The 23194-nt window shown below is 44.8% G+C and overlaps 1 protein-coding gene across 1 annotated transcript in view; it reads right to left on the bottom strand.

The window, feature by feature from the left end:
* The window catches only part of SEMA5B (semaphorin 5B), a 583078-nt gene that overhangs the window by 417686 nt on the left and 142198 nt on the right, over positions 1–23194 (bottom strand). The window contains exon 2 of the mRNA XM_088460747.1: positions 21591–21650. The gene's annotated coding sequence lies outside the window, so the exon portion shown is untranslated. The remainder of the gene's footprint in view (positions 1–21590; positions 21651–23194) is intronic.

The raw sequence follows: 23194 nt of genomic DNA on the forward strand, positions 1-23194 counted from the left end.
CCCACAACACCAGTGATTGGTAAATGATGACTGCCTCCTTTTGGGTGACTGCGGCAGCCATTTTTTTCACACCTTTGCAGGCCCTAAAATTAAAATATTATCTTTTTTATATGACATAAATAGATTCGGTCCTAGGACTGCAGCTTCTCTGTGACAATGCAGTCTACTCCCATAATGAAAGGAATATTAGCTATACACAAGCTTGTGTAGCCACAGATTGATATTTGCCTGCCTTCCGTTTTATCTGGTAAGAATGGATAACAAAGTACTTAGACAATTTGCAGTGAAATTCAGCATTTCAGGAAAATTGCAGCCAGTAAAACTCAGAGCTGAGCCAGTGATTCTGCGTTGTGCCCTCTCTCCAAATCAACTACTATAATGTTAATTTTCATAATACAATTTGTCTTATTTATTGCTTCAATTACAGAGATAATCCCAGAAATACTGTTCTATGATAATCCTGCACAATTTCCATAGTAATTGATCTTGTATTTATTACACAAGAGATATGTTTTGTGAATCATCCATTATAATGAAAATCGCTATTATTTGAGATTGGTTCTTTAATAGAGACATTAAATAAAGCCCCTGGTATTATACAAAATAATCACTATTTCTTTCATGTGCAGAAATCATTCTTCACAGCCGCCTTCAGTAATAAAAGAAATTGGATTTCATATTTGGACAATATGACGGACCACCCCGGGTCCCGGTCACAGTATCCCGAAGGCAAAGATGATGTTTCCAGCTGTCTCAGGAAGTCTGGACCAGCCTGACAAGGAAGACTCCGGACAATCATATACAGTATGAAGCAATAAGTGCTACAAGAAAATGCAGTCTTCTCATCCTATCAGTCATTTCTCCTGCAGTGTATAGAACTAGGATCGAATCAGGATGGTTATTTATCAATAAATAAACCACCATGTATTTCCAATAAGGCAAATTACATCAAACAAGCTAACTGGTAAGAGGATTTCATGCTTTAAAAGTGTAGTGAACAGACAGATGAGATAACTAAAGTGGTGTCATAAAGTGATAAATGTTTGAATTAATTACTTGCAGCACCCCTTTATAAAAGACCTGCTACTTTCTAGAAGTCAATAAACTAATAACCCACAGAATGTATCAATATAATATGAATTAATGGAAAACTGGATCATTGGATCCACTGATCTCTAGAGAGGCTATTTTGTTATCTATTTAACCTTTTTAGATTCCAATTTGGATATAGTAATGCCTGATATTTTTACTGTTATAATTCTGCATAGTGCATGACTGACAGAGCAACAGCACTGCTTGGTAGATAACATTAAATGGGCAATTTTGTCCTCTTTGTTTGTACTCCACTACCCATGATTCATTGCTGATATAGGTAACCCACCACGTCTAACGGCTCCTCTGTTTGACATGCCAAAGAATTGCCAATGAGGCCCCAATTTGCAGGACAATGGGTCGAGTTGTTGCACAGGATACAGGGTCCTTAATGCACCATGCAGAGCCTATAGAGAAACTTCATAATGTGTCTGTGTCAATTATTCCAAGCCAAAATCTAGAGGGAAAATAAGGAAAGGAGCCGATCTGCCTTGCTTCATTAACCCTTTCACCAGCCGTGCCACACTGTTTTCTAATGTTTGTAAATATATAGTACAATATGTCAATTCTGGGTCATTTAGCATGGTAAGATACACAGTATATGAGTAAGTGTTGTTCTGTCTCATTGAATATACTATAATATCACTAGAAAAGTTATCTAATTAAAAAGTGCTGACAGTAATAATTTTTTCAGCTTCTTAAAGGTAAGTTTTATTCTGTATATATGGAAATGGTACATAACCATAATCATATTTTTCATGAATGTAATGAAATAACATTGTCTTAGCTTATATAGTAAGTAAATTTGAGTTTCTACAAGGCCCAGGAGGGGATATTTTCCAAAGTAAGTTACTTTCTTGAACAAGGGGGCAGTCTAATGGCAGTGGGGAAGGGGGACTAAGGAGTACAAGTAAAAATTATTATTTTAGGGTATCAGAATTGAGTTAGAGAGAATAAAGGGTAAAAAAACATTCTTGTGTAACCCTGGTTAAGGGTTAAATGAAATACAGTATTAATAGACATACATATTCTGAGGTAAAACATGCTTAATTTGTTCATTCTTTAAGAGATAGGTATTAGTAAATGATATATATGTTCAATTTATGAGAGAGAAAAAAAAGCATATATGTTTCATGTATTTATATGACTGTTTATGTGGTACTTTTTTCTCTGTGGTAGGGGCGGAGTGATATGACTGGGAGTGGTTGGGTTCCTGTCAGAAAAAGAAGGACAGGCACAGAGACAGGTATAAAAGGTGCTGCCATCAGACTGACAGTTAAGCTGGCCACACATCTACAGATTATGAGGGGTATTCAATATGAAACGTTAACCTCGCCTGCGAGGTTTTCGCCGTACATCGGAGATTTTGCCAGCTAAAAAGTATCGTGCGCGCTCCCGCTTATCCCCGTATTCAATTTGAAACGAGCGAAAACGGGACCCTGCGAAAATTGGATCGGCGAAAAAAAACGGGAATTTGCAGGAAATAATTTAGGACCCCCCTAAAGATGTCCAGACCTCGGGGATCACTATGGGTACCCCCGTTTTTGCCTGCAGAAGAAAGTCAGGATTTTTAAATAGCTGCGCAGGTGTTTTTTTTCCCGACATTGAAGAAGTGATGCAGAAGAGCACTTAGGTTATTTTTTTCGTTTTTTTAAGTGGTGCCATCACATTTGGGGTACATGAAAATGGGTGCTAGCAAATTTTTAAGTCCCTAAAGTTATTTTTTACAAATTCTGCAAAAATGCACCTGCCGCTACTTTGCACAATGAAAAAAACACCTGCCCCATACTTGGGGACCCCACTAGAAATAATTTCATTAGTTTGGCATTTTGTTAACCTATTTTTTTTTTTTTAACCCAAATTTTTTTTTAAGGCAGTCCCAAATTTTTATTTTTTTTGGAACATTTCGTTTTAAGGGGACATTCCCAAAAGTACAGGTTATTTTTTATAAGCCTACACCCCCAAACCACTATTCTGCATTTTTTTTCACTTGCTATAGTGGTTTGAAAAATGATCCCTTTTTTTTTAAAAAAATGACCCTTGACCCCATTTAAGGAAAAAAACGGGAATTTTCGGTAAATATGCCTGGGACCCCCCTAAAGATGTCCAGACATGGGGGATCACTATGGGTACCCCCGTTTTTGCCTGCAAAATAAAGTCGGGTTTTTAAATAGCTTTGCCAGGTGTTTTTTCTTGCCGCGTCTATTAGAAACCCCGACTTCCTTGAGTTAAAAATGGGGGTACCCATAGTGATCCCCCATGTCTACACATCTTTAGGGGGATCCCTGAAATATTTCCCGTAAATTCCAGTTGTGTTGCACCTGTAAAAAAAACAGAATAAAAGTTTTAAAAAAAAATGACGTAGGGCCCCCCGCCCAAATGCCAAACCAGCCCCAGGCTTGCCAGCCAGGGTTGGTATATAAAAATACAGGGAACAAAATGTATAGGGTTCCACCGTATTTTAGAAACCAACCCAAGGCTGCAGGGACTAGTGCTGGTTTTAAATTTAGGGGGAGAAAAAGACGTGGGGTACCCCTTATATTTGAAACCAGCACCAGACCCTACCGACCGGGGTGTAATGCCACAGCCCAGAGACCCAATCACCGGGGCTCCAGGTCCAAAGCATTAGCACCCCAAGTCGGTCAGCGCAAGCCGGTGATCTCGGGGGAGTTGGGGACCCCCAAAGAAGGGTCCCCCCCCTCCCGAGCACCACAGGCTTACGCTGAAGCCCGGGGCTCATCCCCATACCCCTGGAGCGGTGGGTATGGGGGTAATAGGGGGGCCAAATAATGTTACACTATTGTACTTTACAGTGGAACTACAAGTGCCAGCAGACATGCGGCACCTGTAACTTCACTGTAAAATAAATAGTTAAAAAAGACAAAACACACACACCGTGTCCAGTATAAGTTTATTACACACACCTACCCATTCACACATACTTACCTATACCAAATGTTCTGTCCTCTTCTCCAGTAGAAATCCATGATAAGTGGCCCTGCAAAGAAAGATTTCATACTACTTACATCCATCGCTGGTCTCCGCAGTAATCCATGGCATTATAAAAACAAAAAAACGAGTTACCCAATCCACGCTACAAGCTGTCAGCATGTGTTTTCTCACACATGCTGATAGCTCCCGAACAGCAGCTATCGGCACTTCACGGGGCTTCAGCGTAAGCCTGTGGTGCTCGGGAGGGGGGGGACCCTTCTTTGGAGGTCCCCAACTCCCCCGAGATCACCGGCTTGCGCTGACCGACTTGGGGTGCTAATGCTTTGGACCTGGAGCCCCGGTGATTGGGTCTCTGGGCTGTGGCATTACACCCCGGTCGGTTGGGTCTGGTGCTGGTTTCAAATATAAGGGGTACCCCACGTCTTTTTCTCCCCCTAAATTTAAAACCAGCACTAGTCCCTGCAGCCTTGGGTTGGTTTCTAAAATACGGTGGAACCCTATACATTTTGTTCCTTGTATTTTTATAAACCAACCCTGGCTGGCAAGCCTGGGGCTGGTTTGGCATTTGGGCGGGGGGCCCTATGTCATTTTTTTTTAAAACTTTTATTCTGTTTTTTTACAGGTGCAACACAACTGGAATTTACGGGAAATATTTCAGGGATCCCCCTAAAGATGTCTAGACATGGGGGATCACTATGTGTACCCCCATTTTTAACTACTGAAGGAAGTCAGGGTTTCTAATAGCCGCGGCAAGTGCATAAATGCGACTTTGAAGAAAGTGATGCAGAAGGGCATTTAGATTTTTTTTGGGGGAAAAATAACTATGCCCAGCAAATTTGGGGTACTTGAAAATGGGGGTCAGCATATTTTAAAGTTGCTAAAGTGACTTGAAAAAATTGTGAAAAACCCACCTGCAGCAAGCAGCTACAATGAAAAAAAAACACCTGGGGCATACTTGGGGACCCCCCCAGAGTCAAGTTCACTATTTTTAAACTTTGTCCCCCAACAATTTTTTTTTTTGTCCCCCAAATTCAAAGTTCTTTTTTCGGGGTGTCCCGATTTTTTTTTTTTTATATATACAGATCGTTTCAAGGGGTCATTCTGAAGGGTGCAGGCTATTTTTTTTAAGCCTGCACCCCTAAACTCCAATTCTGCACTTTTTTTCGCCACCTATTCAGTGGTGAAAAGTTATCCCCGCTAACCTGCGAAAAGTCTTTGAAATTGAATACGGTGTAAAACCAAAACCAGCAAAAATGACGTCATCGGTGCGAAATCGCAAAAACTGACTTTTCGCTCCAAATTGAATACCCCTGTATCTGTCCAACCAGCCAACTAGTTGATTGGTTGGAATGAAAATCTGATAACGTATGGGAGTAAATGATGATCAGCAATTTGCTCCTAAATGCCAGAAAACAGATGAAAATGGTCGTCAGACAAGTTTGTTAAATGTTTGATCTAAACAATTTGTTCAAACAACAGTTTTTGTCCATTTTCCGGCGTTTGGGAGCAAATTTCTGATTATCATTTGCTTTCATACCTTACCAGATTTTCATTCCAACCAATCAAGTAGTTGGATGGTTGGATGTAAGTTGGTCTAGTGTGTGGGCAGCTTTAGTGTGGAGATTACCTTCCTTCCTTCAGCCCCCTCCCCACCTGTGTCCTGACCAGCAGCCAGGCGGCCGGGCACAGGGGGGCTGGAGTTGGAGAGGGAACAGAGAAGCTGTCATAGCAGGAGCTGTGAAGCTGGAGATCCTGAACAGCAGCACTCACTCTGCCAGAGTCGGTTACCTGCGGTGGCATCAGCAGCAGCAGTGTTCACTGGAGGCCAATGGTGGAAGTGAGACTGCCAGTGTCATGGAGCAGGCGGCGGCCACAGTCTGACAGGAGGCAGGGCCTGCAGTAGCCATAAGCAGCAGAGAGGTGCCAGTCATGTTCAGGAGGCGGAGTGGTGGCTGGGATCCAAATCGGACAGGGCAGCAGCTGCGCTGTGCTGGAGTTAGTAGCTGCCGTTCTTACACTCAATACGAAGCCCAAGCCTTTACCTAAGTCCCCAGACACAAGCAGGCTAAACAGCTCATGTAGACAGGGCCGTTTCTAGGGGCAGGCGACCCGTGCAATTGCACGGGGCGCGCCGCCTCCGACCTCTGCAGCAGAAACAGCCTGTTAACTGCCGGGTGCCCGCTGAGATTCAGTTACCAGCGGGCGCCCGGCAGAGCAGAGTAGCCGGAGAGACGGAGGCTCCGGCTTTCGGCTCCCGGCTCCACAAGTGTGCAATATGGGAGGACGTCATGACGTCTTTCTCATAGTGCAGAGGAGCGGGGCTGAAGGTAAGTATTACTGTTTTTTTTTTTATGTGCAGGCAGCCTGGGGACATTACTCTGGTGGCACTTCTGCTGGGGGAGACACCACTACTGGGGGCACCCGGGCACTACTACTGGGGACATTACTCGGGGGGCACTTCTACTGGGGGCATTGCTTAGGAGGTACCACTACTGGGGGCATTACTCAGGGCCCAGGGGCACTACTACTTGGGGCTTTACTACTTTGGGCACTACTACAAAGGGAGCGTAGTACTATTGGGGGCACTAATACAGGGGCATTAATACTGGGGACACTATTACAGGGGGTATTACTATTTCGGGCAATACAACTGGGGACACTACTACTGGGGCACTACAACAGGGACCATTACTATTGGGGGCATTACTGATGGGGGCATGACTACAGGGGGCACTACTAATGGTGGCATGGCATAGGGGGCACTACTACTGGGTGCACTGCATAAAGGGCACCACTACTGTGGGCTCTGCATAAGTTGCACTACCACTGTGGGCACTGCATAAGGGGCATAAATACAGGGGACACTGCATAATGGGCACTTTTGCCCATTATGCAGGGGCATAAATACAGGGGACACTGCATAATGGGCACTTTTGCCCATTATGCAGGGGCATAAATACAGGGGGCACTGCATAATGGGCACTTTTGCCTGAGAGCCAGTGGGGGGGGAGCCTAAGACCTGTCGGGATGGAATGGCAAGGGAGGGGGCTGGAATGAAGTGTGTATTATGTGAATCTTGTTTTTTCAATGTGTTTTATGTGGTTCTGGATTTAATAATGTATTTGAGGTGGATGTGGTTTTAAAACGTAGTTTATGTGCCTCTGGTTTTTCCTATATATTTTATGTGGAAGTGGTTTGTTGCAGTGTATTTTATGTGGATCTGGCTTTTATTTTCCATGTGCTAGGTTCGCTCCCAACGCGACTAAAAACGAGTGTGATGCAAGGTCATACTTCTGCAAATGTCACACCAAAGACATGCATACAGAAATAAGGCGTGAGCTTGTGACAGCTAGGCCACACCCCATTTTTTGAGCGCGCCTGCGGCGCGCGCATGCTGTCTGTCTTTTGTTTAGCTACATATAGTTTTCAGCGCTTTCCCTCTGACAGGTTAGCCAACCCAGTACTCAGTTGTCACAGTGGCTGTCATTCTGTGGTCTTTCGAGATCACACTCCCTTACTGTGATACCACACCCCCTCACGATGAGGCCACGCCCACTCCACAATATTACTGCTTCGAGGGGGGGGAGGGGGGCATTTTGACTGCTCACACTGGGAGCCTCAAACCTTAGAAACTGCCCTGCATGTAGACAATGTTGTGATGGACATAGGAGGTAAAGGTGAATATACTACAGTAGCACTCAGACTACCCAGGTAGCTTATTGTTGCAGTACAGTAAAGGAGAGACACTAGTACTATATAAAGCCTTGCTGCATTTAAGGCGTACTATTTATAGCGCCGCCCTAGAGAGAGAGAGATGTGGGGGAGCATCTATTCTACAGAGTCAGAGGAGACTATTTGTTAAAAGCAGCAGAATTAATCTATACTCTTATAGCTTCATACAAATAAATCCAGTGACAGGCATGTTAGACTACATGCCTTAAAGTGCCTGAGTAATCATAACTATGATTATTTTAGTGTGAACAAATAACACAAGAAGAATTGCAACAATTACCACTCTTTTTGCAAATGGATATTAAATATCAGTCAGAAGTGGAATCAACTGGATTACCAGTTGTGTGTATATGGTATCCTGTGTTGCTCTCAAAGTTACAATTTGTCCTGTAAAGCAGGACAATAGAAAGAACTCCTTTGTGGGGGCACTCTTTATATCCAAAGATATTAAAATGTAACTTTTATTAAGTACTACTTTAAAAGATTTGAAGTACACCACATACATAACATATAGACAAACATATCAAAACTTAAAAAGTGTTGTGAATGAAAGTAGCAAATAATCAGTCACAGCACAATAAATGACATATTGTTAGGAATAGTCACATATGTATCGGTTCAAAGATTGATTGAATAACACTGTTACTCAGACTCCCCATACATAATTGGGGAGAGGCCAGGCGAAATATCTGGATATGCTTGTTACCAAAAGTAGCCACTAATAATGTCATATCACAATTGCACCATACTTATTAATATTGTATGGAACAAGCTATATCCTATAGACAGCGTCTAAGGTTCCCACAGAACTTATAAATAATCAGTAGCGCAATTGTACATCAATAAGAATTGCTTGTATTAAGTACAGATACCTATTAGCTGATAATACCAGAAAAATAAATTAAACGATTTCCCTAAACAGGTTAATACAATAGTCAGCCAATATATAGTATGTATACAGCATCCCTGTTAATAATATGGCATATGTGCGCCAGATACAGGGTAATAGGAAGTATACTTGCAATTAGTACGTCCAATCTGCTGCTTCAGTTGCAGTAGTAGTAGGCTTGTATTGCCGCGATCAGTCCTGTGAAACCGGAGAGTCGACGGAAGATACAGTACCCTGTGTGAAAATGGGTCACATCACCCCCTGTTGAGAAAGCCTGATCGGCGAAACGCGCGTACAGGAACTGGAATGAGGACAAGCGGTGCACAGCTGCCCTCCGTGATAGCGTCTGACTTACCCCGCTCATCGCGCACTATGGCACAGGGTACTGTAGTGCAACTTTGGTTCATTTTTGGGGCGTGGGTCCCCCTGGATTGCCTTTGTTGATCTGTTTCAGGGCACCGCATTATAACACATTTTTCTTTTATAATACATTTTAACCCTTCACTGTTTGTTTATTATATATGTACCTCACTTTTTATTTTCATTCTTTATATGCAGCAGTAGCTGCTCCTAACTATCTCTTTCACACTGCACTTTTCTTACTATGGCGGTGCCCTGGGGTGGCTTAGCTGGGCTAGCTTGGGGGTGTCCTGCGCTCTGGATTTGAATCGTAGTATGTTAGGGACCTACCCTACAGAGGTTACCTGGATATGGTGGGTAGGCCCATAACCTTGGCCAAGATTATGCTAAGAACCTCTATTGATTGCAAAATTGTATTGCATTCATATATTATTAATAATTTGGAGTTGTGCACCTGAGATTTGTCTGTTTTTGTGCCTGCAATTTGTCTCATCAGGTAGCACCTCCCATTATATATATATTCAGGGTGTGCAGTCCAGAAATCTTTCCCATATACTCTATTTAATGTGCTTTATTGCACACCTGAGGGAAAGGAGACACCCTCAGTCTGGATTAGCACCCCTACCTTATTGGTTTAAAAGCATGGAGTCTTGTAATGAATATGCACACAAGTAATAGGCACAATTCTAGGTAAGTCCTACAAGTTTTATATACTGTAGTGCAACTTTGGTTCATTTTTGGGGCGTGGGTCCCCCTGGATTGCCTTTGTTGATCTATTTCAGGGCACCGCATTATAACACATTTTTCTTTTATAACACATTTTAACCCTTCACTGTTTGTTTATTATATATGTACCTCACTTTTTATTTTCATTCTTTAAATGCAGCAGTAGCTGCTCCTAACTATCTCTTACACACTGCACTTTTCTTACTATGGCGGTGCCCTGGGGTGGCTTAGCTGGGCTAGTTTGGGGGTGTCCTGCGCTCTGGATTTGAATCGTAGTATGTTAGGGACCTACCCTACAGAGGTTACCTGGATATGGTGGGTAGGCCCATAACCTTGGCCAAGATTATGCTAAAAACCTCTATTGATTGCAAAATTGTATTGCATTCATATATTATTAATAATTTGGAGTTGTGCACCTGAGATTTGTCTGTTTTTGTGCCTGCAATTTGTCTCATCAGGTAGCACCTCCCATTATATATATATATTCAGGGTGTGCAGTCCAGAAATCTTTCCCATATCTCACCACAGGCCCCTGCTTCTCACCACAGCCCCTTGCATCTCACCACAGGTCCCTGCTTCTCACTCCTGCTTCTTACCACGAGTTAGGTATGGGATCCAGGTGGTAGGTATGCCGCTGGTCAGAATACCAACAGTGGCATCCCGACATTGAGAATCCTAACTCCCTTAACGTAAGTACCCTAACCCTCCCCCTTTCTCTAGCCTAACCCTCCCTCTCCGGTGCCTAAATCTAGCCTTCCCCTAGTGCCTAAACCTAAACTCCCCCTCCCAGCACCCTAAACCTAACCCTTCTCCGTTAGTGCTTAACCCTACCTCTAACCCTAAACCTCACCCTCCCCTAACCCCCGATACTTACCTTCGGGATGCTGACTATATCCCCTTACGACAGCCCCCTGCATCACACCACAGGCCTCTGCATCGCACCACAGCCCTTTGCATCTCACCACAACTCCCTGCTCCTCACTCCTGCCCCCTGCAATTTATCACAACCTCCTATATTTCACCACAGCCCCTTCCACCTCACCACAGGCCCCTGCTTCTCACTCCTGCTTTCCTAACATAGCCCACGGCATCACACAACAGGCCTCTGTATCTCACCACAACTTCCTGCCTCTCACTCCTGCCCCCTGCATCTCACCACAACCCCAACTGCTGCTGTCCTGCAGCTGGCTGGGCCCCAGCCACTGGGATGTGCTGGGAAGGGCAGGAGGATCATGGATGAGAGATTTGTATTGCAGCTACCGTAAGCATTATCAGCAGCTTGTTCCCAGGGCTGGGGCACCTGTGCATATTTCCCCAGCCTCCATGCGCACCCTTCCCCAGCTGTCGAACATGTTGATGAGCAATGTCCTCTTTGCACAATGTACCCTGTATTTCCTGGGCTTCCTGTTGAGCTTCCTCGCCATGGTGCCACTGTCCGAGAACAGAGCTGACTTCCATGGGAGGTACCTCTTGTTCGCCGAGGGTGTGTGGCTGAGCGGCAAAATTATGCTGGCGAGGGAGCACTTCACGGTGGAGGAGTGGTGGCTGGAGTCCGTCTGCAGGTTCAGTGTAGGGATGGACATCAGAATCCGATGGTTACTAACCATGGATTTTTTTGTTCCGATGGTAGTGTGTTTAAGATATAATGACCAGTAGCAATTTCATCTCGCCACAGCCCCCTGTATCTCATATCAACCTACGACATATCACCAGTCACCTGTATCTCACCACAGCCCCCTGCAGCTTACAACAGTCTCCTGCTTCTTACTCCTGTCCCCTGCATCTCACAACAGCCTCCTGCTTCTCACTACTGCCTCTGCATTTCACCACAGAAGCCTATATTTCACCACTGCCCCTTGCATTTCACCACAGGTCCCTGCTTCTCACTCCGGTTTCTTACCACAGCCCCTTGCATCGCAGCACAGCCTTCTGCATCTCACCACAATCCCCTACTTCTTACTCCTGCCCCCTGTATCTCACCAGTGTCACCACAACCCCCCACTGCTGCTGCCCCCATTGGATGGGGCCTGGCCACTGGGATGTGATGGGAAGGGCAGGAGGATCATGAGAAATTTGCATTGCAGATACCACAAACTTTATCAGCAGCATGGTGTTCAGATGGTGGTTTGTGATTGTTAAATTCTTGATAGCTATGCCTCCCCTGGCTCCTTCCTGGCTACTGTGACTGCATCAGGGAATCTTCATGGGTTTGCTGTCTCTCACTCTCTAGGCCTGATTCAGTTTAAGGATTAGAGCAAGTAAATGTACCTAAACAAACCATAAGAGATAAGGAGAGGGGGAGAGTCCCTTAGCTCTGGACAAATTAATTTGAACCAGAACCACTCAAAAATTCTACAAATGTTAAATATAAGCATACAAGTTCTGGTGGCGCACCCCTAGAGTTTAAATGCACAAAAGAAGAAAAAAATAAACTCTTTGTGGGGGCATGGTGAAATTGAATTGCATTAAAAGCTATACACAACATCTATAAAGAGCAAACACACATATATGTAAATAAAGAGAAATCAAACATATGATGTCAACCCCAATTAAGATGTTTTTTACAGCCACTCAAGGTACAAGGAATATATAATGCACAATTTTCCAGGTACATATCACTGGATAGATATATATATATATATATATATATATATATATATATATATATATATCGTAGCAAAGGCTCGGCACTCGTCCCTCAGAATAACAACTAAGTGGGTGCCTTCTGCAGAAAATGTGGACAATGGGATAGATGGGCAGCGGCACTCCTCAAAGAATACGCTACAAGTTGGGTATATGAACCACTAATTTACTTCAACGTTTCAATCTTACACGATTTTTCTTCAGATTGTAACATATTCTTTGAGGAGTGCCGCTGCCCATCTATCCCATTATATATATATATATATATATATATATATATATATATATATATAAAACAATATCTATCTATCCAGAATATCTTGCATGATATATCCCTTATAAAAACATCTTAATTGAGTGATTTTTTTACCTCATATGTTTGATGTCATATTATTTATATGTACAGTATGTATGTGTGTTCTTTAAAGAGTTATTGTGTTGTTGAGCTTTTAATGCATATCAATAAATTTAATTTGTTTTAATTACTGTATGTTCTTTAATGGTGCATACACACAGGACGATCGTCAATGATAATGATATCGTGGAACGATCTCCCGGGTGTGCTGGATGATCGATATCGATCATCCAGCACACCACCAACCCACCAATGACGGCTAGTGACCCGCAATCAACGATCACAGGTTCCTATAGTAACCTGGTAGATATAGACCATGCTGGCCAGCATGCACTGTCGATGGACGATATCTTTATCTTCCATACGTGCCCGTGCATCACACGTCGTTGGTGGGTTGTGGGCACCGAAAAATGCACGATATGAACGATAACGATATGATCGATATAGTTATCGTTCATATTGTGCATTTTAATCGTATTGTATATACGCACCATAAGAGTGCCCCCACAAAGGGAGTTTCTTTTTCTCTTCTTTTGTGCAATTCCTGGACAAGACATGTTGCAATGCAAGGAGTGCAAATACAAACCTTTTTTTGCATGTGGGGTAAATAATACTGGCTGCTTTTGTATGTAGCCTACAAATGCTGGACAGCTTTATTTTTAAACTGGAATTAAGATTTCAGTTTGGACACACCCCTCCCAAATCTACATTTCTCTGCACATTTTAAATCTGCACCACCTGTAGTGCAGCAGGGTTTTACCAAGATGCCCAGTTACTTTGTACGTTGGGAGACTTTCCAACTAGCAATAGCTGCTGGGTTAGCTGTAAGCCTCCCGACTTTGCTGAGAAGGCAGAGTAAAAAAAAGGGATATTCCCTCCAGCACACTGCAGCAATATTGGCAAAAATACTTGAATCCTACATGATAACAGAATTCAGAGGTATTAGTTGCATACATTTGCAAATATATGATGAAGCGCCGGGCCAACGTCAAGGCTCCTCTATACCGGCGTCCCTAAAATTAAGGGGTTCACGTCCAAGGCGCAAGGCACCCCTTAATGTTAGGGACGCCGGTATAGAGGAGCCTTGACGTTGGCCCGGCGCTTAATCATATATTTGCAAATGTATGCAACTAATACCTCTGAATTCTGTTATGTAGGATTCAAGTATTTTTGCCAATATTGCTGCAGTGTGCTGGAGGGAATATCCCTTTTTTTTCTCTCTGGTTCAGTGTAAACCCCGCCCTTTACAAGCACCTGGGCAATATCATTAAACTGATTTGAGCGACCACCATACTTTCTATTTGTACTTCTGAGAAGGCAGAGTGAAAGAAAACTTTCACCTACCATCTCACACAGGCCGGGGGAGCAGGGCAGTGCCGATACATGCATTGGTAGGTCGCGCATACTGCTCACGTGCACGCACGCGAAATAATATAGACGCTTTGTCTCGCCCCCTGAGTTAGATTGTTCCTCAGTGCTTGGAGATTGAGAACACAGTGTCTGTCTGCCACAGACTCTTAGGTGTTGTCTCCATCCCACAGCAAAAGAGCGAGACAGCCCTGTCATGGCTTGTCTGAGGCTGCAGAAGATCCCTCTTCAGATGAAGAAATCTTATTGAAAAGAAGAATATTAATAAACTCTGTCAGGTCGGAGGACAGCAGGGCTACCTCTGAGGAGGAGAGAGTCAGTCACACAGAGTGGTGAGAAAATGCAATTCTAAAATTGTGTTTCTTCAAGGGAAAACATCTCTTTCCCAGGTTTTGCCCATAGCTGGAATACGTCTATGATCCACAACAAACCTCCTTCTCCTACCCAACAGGACAATGACCTGCACACCTTTCCTGCCAGTCAGCAGCATTCATTGTCCCTAGCTGGCTCATGTAAGGATAAGAGGACATGGACTGGGAGTCAGAGGAGGTTACTAGAACCAGTGTGTCCTCTCACAGAGGCGAATATAGTGACATGCAAATAGGCCAGGTAGCCTTAGCAGGTAGAATGCCTCCTTCTAAGATATATACACATCTCACTGGGTTCTGACCGAGCGCTCCCAGGTGTATCAATTTGCCCAATTGGCCTTTAGAACAGTCCTCATTAAAGAGGACGAGGTGGTTCTCCATAACCATACTGGCATTCCAGGCATTCCTGCACTGTTTGCCCCAGAGATTGATCCGACTGTAGCTTCACTCTTTGGGGAGGCACAGAGTGACACTATAGACAAGTTACTGAAAAAAAAAACAGTTTACAGTCTCAGATGCCACAGGCCCACTTTTGTTTGTCCTAGACAAGGAAGGCAGAGAAAAAAGGAGTCTCTAGCTGTTCCCTATAGACTACCTAGTAGCTTCCAAAATTGCCCTTTAAAAGGCTATTAGCAGGGCTACATTAATGTGGCCAAACTTTTTATTTCATATCCAATACCTGCAGAACTCGTGGCTAGCTTGAGCTGGTCTGAGTAATCTAGCTCTCAGACCTGTAGACGCTCCCAACCTGACACTCCGACCTATTTGGCCGCGACTTTATTGATGAGGTGAAAGTCCGCTACAAGCCAGCAAATACTTTGCCGATCTGCGAGGCCCCCAAAATGGCCCAATCGTCAGGAGGGTTATTCTGTCGGTGCCAGCAGTTTCACTTGAGACCAGCGAAGCGTCCCCAGAGCGCCAAGAGGGACACGAGTGGCAAGAGGTGCAATATCCGGCAACCCTAACTCCTTCAGGAAAGAAGACAGAGGATACGTTGAGTCACTTGTGTACAACCGCTTCTCCTCGTCTTTCTCAAGCATTAGCCTTCTGGAAGCAGATTACCACAGACAGGTAGTTGTTAATGATCATAAAAAGGTCTGTCCCTTCCCATTTTCTGTTTTCCACGCCAGATATTCCCCTGCACAAAGAATGCCAGCCCTCTGCTAGCCGGCGTCCTATGCCTAGCTCTGTAGTATGGCAAAATCGAGCTAAGAGACATGTCCAAATAGGGCTGGGTCAGCCACCTTTTTCCCGTGAACAAACAGGATGGTTCCTACAGGCCTGTTTTAAATGTCGAATCCCTGAACCAGTATTTAAAGCGTCGTTCTTTCTGTATGGCGAGTCTGGCATACATGCCTTTGCTGATCGTCAAGAACAATTTCTGTATTTCTTGATTTCCAAGTCCACCCGAATCACAGAAGACTCCTGAGATTCCTCTGGAACGATGTCCTCTACCAATGGACGATCATAGTGTTTGGCCTGTCCAATGCCCCTTACTCGTTCACTCATCTCATGAAAGCTGTAGTGACAAATCTTCATCAGTAAGGAGTCCGCTGTGTAAACTATTTGGATGATCTCCTGGTTGTCCACTCAGTCCAAGAAGTCCTTCTTTTTCACAGGAACTTCACTTTGTCTCTCCTTCAGAATTTAGGTTTCACCGTGAACCTCCGCAATTGCCAGTCAATCATTTTCCTGGGGTTCGTCATAGATTACCCTTCTTTTCCAAAAAAATGTTTCCCCAGACAAATGGAGAGACGTTCAAAATTTTATATCCCTGGTCCTTTACCGCCAGCTTTCCATGAGAGATTTAGCCAAGGTAATAGGGAAAATTAGAGCTTTCGATCCAGGTTTTATCCATGCTCCCCTCGTATGCCGACAACAAAAACCTTCTTTCATCTCTCCTTCGACAAGGTTTTGTGTGGTCAGAAGTCATCCTCTTACCTCCCACAGTTCACAGGGACATTCTCAGCTGGACAACCCTCCCACTACCTCATCCCAGACCCCTTTTACCCCCTCCCCCGGATATCATCATCACCTCTGATGCTTCCCTCGCAGGCTGGGGAGCATTCACAGAACACAAAGCGGTAAGGGGGAAGTGGTCAGTACTGGAATCAACAGCCCACATCAACCTCTTGGAGTTAAGGGCCGCTGGATTAGCTCTATCCTCTCTAGTTCTCCGAATTCTCTGGAAATCTTTGTTCAGCTCTGCCTAGACAACAGGACCGCAGTCTCTTACCTCAAAAGAATGGGAGGCACACGATCTCTCACTTTCTGTTAGGAGGTGGTAGACATCTAGAAACAGGCGGTGGAACGAGTCATACTCCTTGTCTGCCATGTAAGTTCCAGGGGAGCTGAACCAGCTGGCAAATTCTCTATCCAGGAAAAGCCTAACGTTGGATGGTGTAAGTCTCAGGCCAGAAACTTTTCTTACCATTGTAAAGGCCTTTGGCCAACCGGAAGTGGATCTGTCAAAAATCTGGACCCAAGGGGCGCTTCACATGGATGCCATGTCCTTTCAATGGACCGATCTTCTCCTTCCGTATGCATTTCCCTCTCCCGCCATGCTACTGAAAGTGCTCCACAAAGTCAAGTTGGATAGAGTGCCTCACCTCATTCTGGTATACCCAGTCTGGCCCACCAGAATCTGGTTCCCCTTGATCAGCCAGGTCCACAGGGGACCCAAACTTCCCATAGAAATATCCAGGGACTGCTTCCAGGGGATACCAGATCTGTTACAAGGACTTCCACAATGCATGTGGATAGTGACATTACTCGGCTGCTAGCTGTCGCCAGCCTCTTCCATGGCTTTGATAAATGCCTCCCTCAGACCCAGAACGAGGGCTAGATTCCAGTCCTTCATAGAAGAGGTTATTTCCTGGCGGGATTCACATTTCCTTTCCGAACTCAACTTGGTGATAGATTTTCTTGCCACTAAATTCGAAACAGATTAGCCTCTGACACAATATGCTCATATAGCTTGGCCCTGGGCTTACAGAGAACAAGCTATACTTTAGGTTGCCTAAGGGTATTTTCTTCTCCAGGCCATCATGCCCACGCTACTCTTCCACATGGGAAATTAATCCTTTCCTGAACCTCTTAGCTACTATTCCTTCCTCTGCTGACATTTTCTGCATTTCACGGAACCTGGCTTCACTATTGGCTTTGGCCTTTGCTGCCAGAGGCGCAGAGCTTTCATTGATACACACTTTCAAACCATGGATGACCCCCACCCCAGCAAGTTTCCCTATCGTTCTTAAAGGACACACGAAGACCAGTTCTATTCAATCCCCCCTGGTGGTCAAAGATCAATCTGATCCTAAACTCTGTATAATCGATTGTCTATCAACTTACATCACATTCACCGCACTGCTAAGAGGTGACATTTCCAACAATTTCATCATTTGTCATAAGCCCTTACATCCGTCCAGGCCTTCTCCGATCATGGGATGGATAGTTTCTGCCATGCAGAGTTCAGGGATAGACACTTCTCCCTTCAAGGGTTACTCCCTACTCGGAGCAGCCGTTACTTCGGCTGCTGTTAGCGATCTACTTTTACAGTCCATAATGCATGTTGCATGTTGGTCATTAACACGTACTTTAGCAACCACCAGGTATGTGGTAGTCTGCCCACCAGCTTTTGCTAGGTGGCAAGCCTCCATCTATGACCTGCAAACTCTCTTTGTTCTAGGGAATAGGATTGCCACCTATCAACAGCACCCACCCTTTACCTTGCTAGATCTGTTGGTTATGCTAAGCTTCAGTTATTATTTATATCTGATCTTTCCTTGATTCCAGGCGCTCCAAGAGAACAGAAGAAGCAGCAGGTCCAACCACCTAACCAACAGAAGTACCTTTGTCCTTCCTTCGGTAGTTCCTGCAAGCTTGTGGGAGCCTGTGCTATGTTCCCGCTTCAAGGCAACATGATACTCCCTCCTTCAACCCATTCCAAGTTGGTCTCCTAAATATGTCATGTTTGCATTTACAAATGTTTCAAGTAAACTTAGTTTTCAGCATCTACATGGTCTCCGGTCTCATTTGTTGGTTCGATACAAGGATAAAGTTAACCTCAGGTTATTTTTTGTTCTACTTGGGATTGCCATTTGCAAGATTCTGAAAAATCTAAGTCAGCGAACGGGACCTAGAGTCTATATTACTATGCGTGTGCGCACATTAGCAGCGTGCATGACCTGCCTATGCATGCATGTGATGCGCGCATGCACATCCTGCGGCACTGGCACTGCCCTGCTCCCCTGGCCTGTGAGAGAAGGTAGGTGAAAGTGTTCTTTCACTCTGCCTTTTCAACAAAGTTGGAAGGGTTGCACCTAACCTACCAGATGTTGCTAGGTGGCAACCCTGTTCCCTACAAAAAAAGAGAGTTTGCAGATCATAGATTCCTGCAAACTAGTGTGGCTCTTTCTTACTCTATTCCCAAATCTAAATTAGGCCCTCGGTCTAGCTCAGACTTGATCCTGTTCCATTCCCTTCACTCACTAGGCTGCTGCTAAGCAATAGGGCACATTCCTAGCTCTGATTGGCTCTCACTTTGCTGTTTCAGCTCTATGGGAAGCTACTGTACTTCAACTTGGTGCGAGATTAGATTTTTTTTTCTGTGACTGCTCCAGTAAAATCATTACTGCTCGGCTCCCTTTTGTCACAGATTAATGATTCATACACTTAAACCTTCTTCGACCAATGCTGTATAGAATAGTGAAAACCCCATCAAAATCCGTCCAGTGGTTGAAGAAATTCACCCGAATGAACAGACAGACCACAGAATTTTATATTATAGATAGATAGATTAATAGATAATATAAAACGTCACGCCAAAAAGCCACTTTTAATACGCCAGGTCCCGTGAGACTCTGCTAGAACTGGCCGTTTTTTTTCGGTCTCTTTTTTTGTGCCAAAAATGTGTTGTATATCAGTGTGTGACCGAGTCTCTGATTCTGTATACGAAGAGCTACAATGTAGCGGCCAAGTATGTGCAGTCAGGAGAGGCAGAGCATCCCATGTCATACTTCCTGTCATGCTCCAGAGTTTTGACACGTGTGCCTCCCCAGCCATTGCCCTCACTGCACGTCCCTGGTAGCGGCTGCATTTTATTGCACTCCAAGTGCAGTTGTGCTACATATGCAGACTCAGGTGCACACAAATATACAAGTGTCGCATATCAAATTAATCAGCACAAGCTGCTTATGCGTTCTAGACACATTGCGACAGATGCATTTTTTTGCAAAAAAGACACCTGACGCTAGCAGAGTTGCACGGGACCTGGCGGCTCCCTCACGCCAGGCAAGTCGTGCTGCATGGCGTACTGAGGGGTTGATTCAGCTTAGGATGGACTTGCAAACCTGCACATAGGCAGCTTGGCAACTCTGTACTTGCTAATATGCTAATGCAGCAGGAGGCACCACATCTTCTGCATGCATTACTTATCTGAGCTGCCTTCTACAACGCAGCATCGGATAATCTGCGGGAGCATCGGCCAGCTAAGTGACCCATGGGATCATGCAAGCCGGCTGCTGCAGATGAGAGAAAGAGGCCAGGAAATATCCGTCAGCCAACGGAGATCCTGGCCTCCTCCCTCCCCCCCAACGTCGGCAACACGCCTCCGTTTTGGGAAATGGAGGCCGTCGCCACCCTCTCCCCGCACACAAACAACAGCACTGTCAGTCAATGACCCGTTCTGCACATGCGCAGAACGGATCAGACGCCTGCGTAGATTCCCGACCATCGGGAATCTGCATTTAGCAGTGCACGCTGAAACAGGCCCTGATGCTAGATGTGATAAATGAATAACATTATTGTATCTGAGGTGAACAGGGGAGGATATAATTAGATGGCACCTTTTGACACATAACTATGGTCTTTTTAAGCCCCTCCCCAGCCTCTGACCACATCCCTTTTCACTTCACTTGTCTTCTCCCAGTGACGTGAAATGGGCGCTTTAAATAAGCTTCCCAGATGATAAACGCACAGCTCTGGATCTTTCTTGGTTATTTTGAATTTGCCTATGAAAGAAAAGTTTGGCTAGTGCTGTGCAGTGAACATTACGCTTTAGGTTTTAGCCCCACTAAACAAAAGTTAATGATGCCAAATTCTAAAGCTAGCCAATCTAGATCCTATACTTACAAAAAAAATCAGTGGGTCATGAAGTAGCATTAATGTAATAGTAGCATAGACCTGTCGCAGTATTAGCTGAAGAAAGAGAACAGGAAGCAACAGAGTATTATATAGGGTTCTGCTAACCAGGGAGTAGAGGAGATCTGGGTGAAACCAGCAATTTATGGTGAAGCTTCACCAAAATTACTGCATGGACCCCAAACTCATATCTCAACATCAATTCTCACTGCCCCCACATTAACATCACATGCAGTGCCTAATTCACTACGGAACGCAACTGCAAATGCAATAGCGATTACGCACGTAGTTCAACTGCAATAGTATGCTAATCCACTGCGATCGCAATGCTGCCACTCTTTTACATAAAGACACCCAATTTACCTTACACACATCCGTAATGCTTAGCAAGACTGCGAAAACTTCGAGTACCATCGCAGCCTCACGCACACTTGCACAAGCGCACGCTATGAGGCCTCAGACTGCGTAGGGCATCGCAGTGGATAATTTATGCATGCCCATGCAACAACGTTCAAACGCACTGGCATGCCTGCGTTTGTCCGACTCCCCCCCCCCTGTTACCACCCACAAGCGGTACTTTCTGTCAATCACTCTGCGATGGGTCTGTGTAGCCTCTGCGATCGCAGTCCCCATCGCAGTGGCTAGTTCGACCACGCGCACTGCGATGCATACGCATGAGCAGTATGGAACAATCGGGCAATTGCATGCGTATTAGCAACTGCGTTCCTTGCTGAATCAGGCCCACTGTACAAACAAGTCATGCATGGAAATATTCTCACAGCAGAGTTCTCATATTTCAGTTTTCACAAATATTGGATAGTCACCATTGTGTGATACATGCAGAAAAAGTGCTAAAGTGTGGAAATACAAAATATGACAGCACTAGCAGGGAAATGGGGAGAGTCCATATTGTGTGACACAGATACACATAGAAACCGACAACAGTATTTATAATGCAACTTACCAGCAAAGCATCACTGGGCGATCATCCTCACAGCCAAGGTCGTGTATAAACCACAGTAGCCTGGGGAGAGACAAAAATGTGACATAGGTTGTAGGAAACACAAAAGCTTAATTAAAAATAGAAATGAAATAGTGGAAACAGCATATACATGATATTACCAGTAGCAACTGAGGGCCTGATTCAGACCCGCTCGCGAGCGATGCTGGCCCAGTGCGCATGCGCACGAGGGAGCCGGCTCCGTCATGCGCATGCGCAAGACCCGCATAGCGACGGGCAAGCCGTCGCTATGGGTCTCGCTACAAAGGGGGCATGCTGTCGATGGTGAGTGACAGCACGCCCCCTTTGGTGGGCGTGCCGGGGGCGTGGCTGCCCAGACGGAGGCGCTCCCATGGGAACGCCTACCGTCTGGGGCCGGCCCAACTGACATCACAAGTGATGTCAGTGGGAGTGCTTTTGGCTCTGATAGAGCCAAAAGCACTCCAGGGCTTGCGGCAACAAAACCCTACCGCAAGGGTCTCGTTGCAAGCCCGATGGTCGCGATGGTCAAGACATCTTTTTGGCCGCTCGCTATAGCTGGGGGTGGTCACCCACAGCTATACGAGCGGCTGGGAGGCCGCTCTAAAAACTAAGAGGGACGGCCCTGATTCAGAGCGAGCGCTCTGACAGAGCGTCCGGCTCTGAATCAGGGCCTGAGCACGCATTTATTCTCATTAGTCTACAGCTGGTAACACACATACCAATGTGGCCATGAAACAATCAGGCCTATTACTAATAGGGACAAAGCTGTGCAGTGTTATATAGTGGATGGGGGTTAATCAATTGCATTGTAGGGGAACACATTCTGGCCCTTCGAAAACCTAATGTGCCTACAAGTGATCGGTGACCAGGTTCATTTTAAACTTTATATGATCAAAATTTAATCGGTTAAATGTGATCATTCATGCTCACAAACACATAGGGATGTTGACCCACTAGGAACAAAAGCAACCGAATGACCAAACCACACCGGTACATGTATTCCCAGCATAACATGTATTATTTATCTCTTCAACATCCACATATTTGTTCTCACGATTCCCGCTGGCTGTTTTATTTGGATTTGAACAGATGAGAATATATTCTGGGAAATGCGCAGTTTCTGCTTTACAAATCCCTGAAGGAAACCAACAGATTACAACACTCTTACAGATTGTTATTACACTTCAGACAAAAAGAGTTGGACAAAAGTCTTTAGGCTTCTGAAATATACATATGAATGTATAAATGTAGGTATACATAAGGGTTGTTATCATCCCTTGAAAATATACTGATAATTTAATAAAAATGTATGTATATGTTCTGCATTCCTTACAGACATTTATAAAACTGTAAACTCTATTAAACAGTGAAAGTTGTAGCATCTCTGGGGACAAAGGGAATGTGGCACTATAAATAAGGAGTTTGGGGGGAGATGTACTAACGGCGAAAATGCGGTAAAACCCCCGAAAATGCATTTTTCGGGGGATTTACCTCATTCCCGTTATGTACTAAGTAGCAGAATGCGCCACCTTCAGGCGGGGCGCCGAGAGGGGAGGAGCGGGTACAGATTACCGGGGCCCGGGCTT

This window comes from Taudactylus pleione, unplaced genomic scaffold (assembly GCF_031769625.1).
Source record: "Taudactylus pleione unplaced genomic scaffold, aTauple2 ptg000977l, whole genome shotgun sequence".
NCBI classification, from domain to species: Eukaryota; Metazoa; Chordata; class Amphibia; order Anura; family Myobatrachidae; genus Taudactylus; species Taudactylus pleione.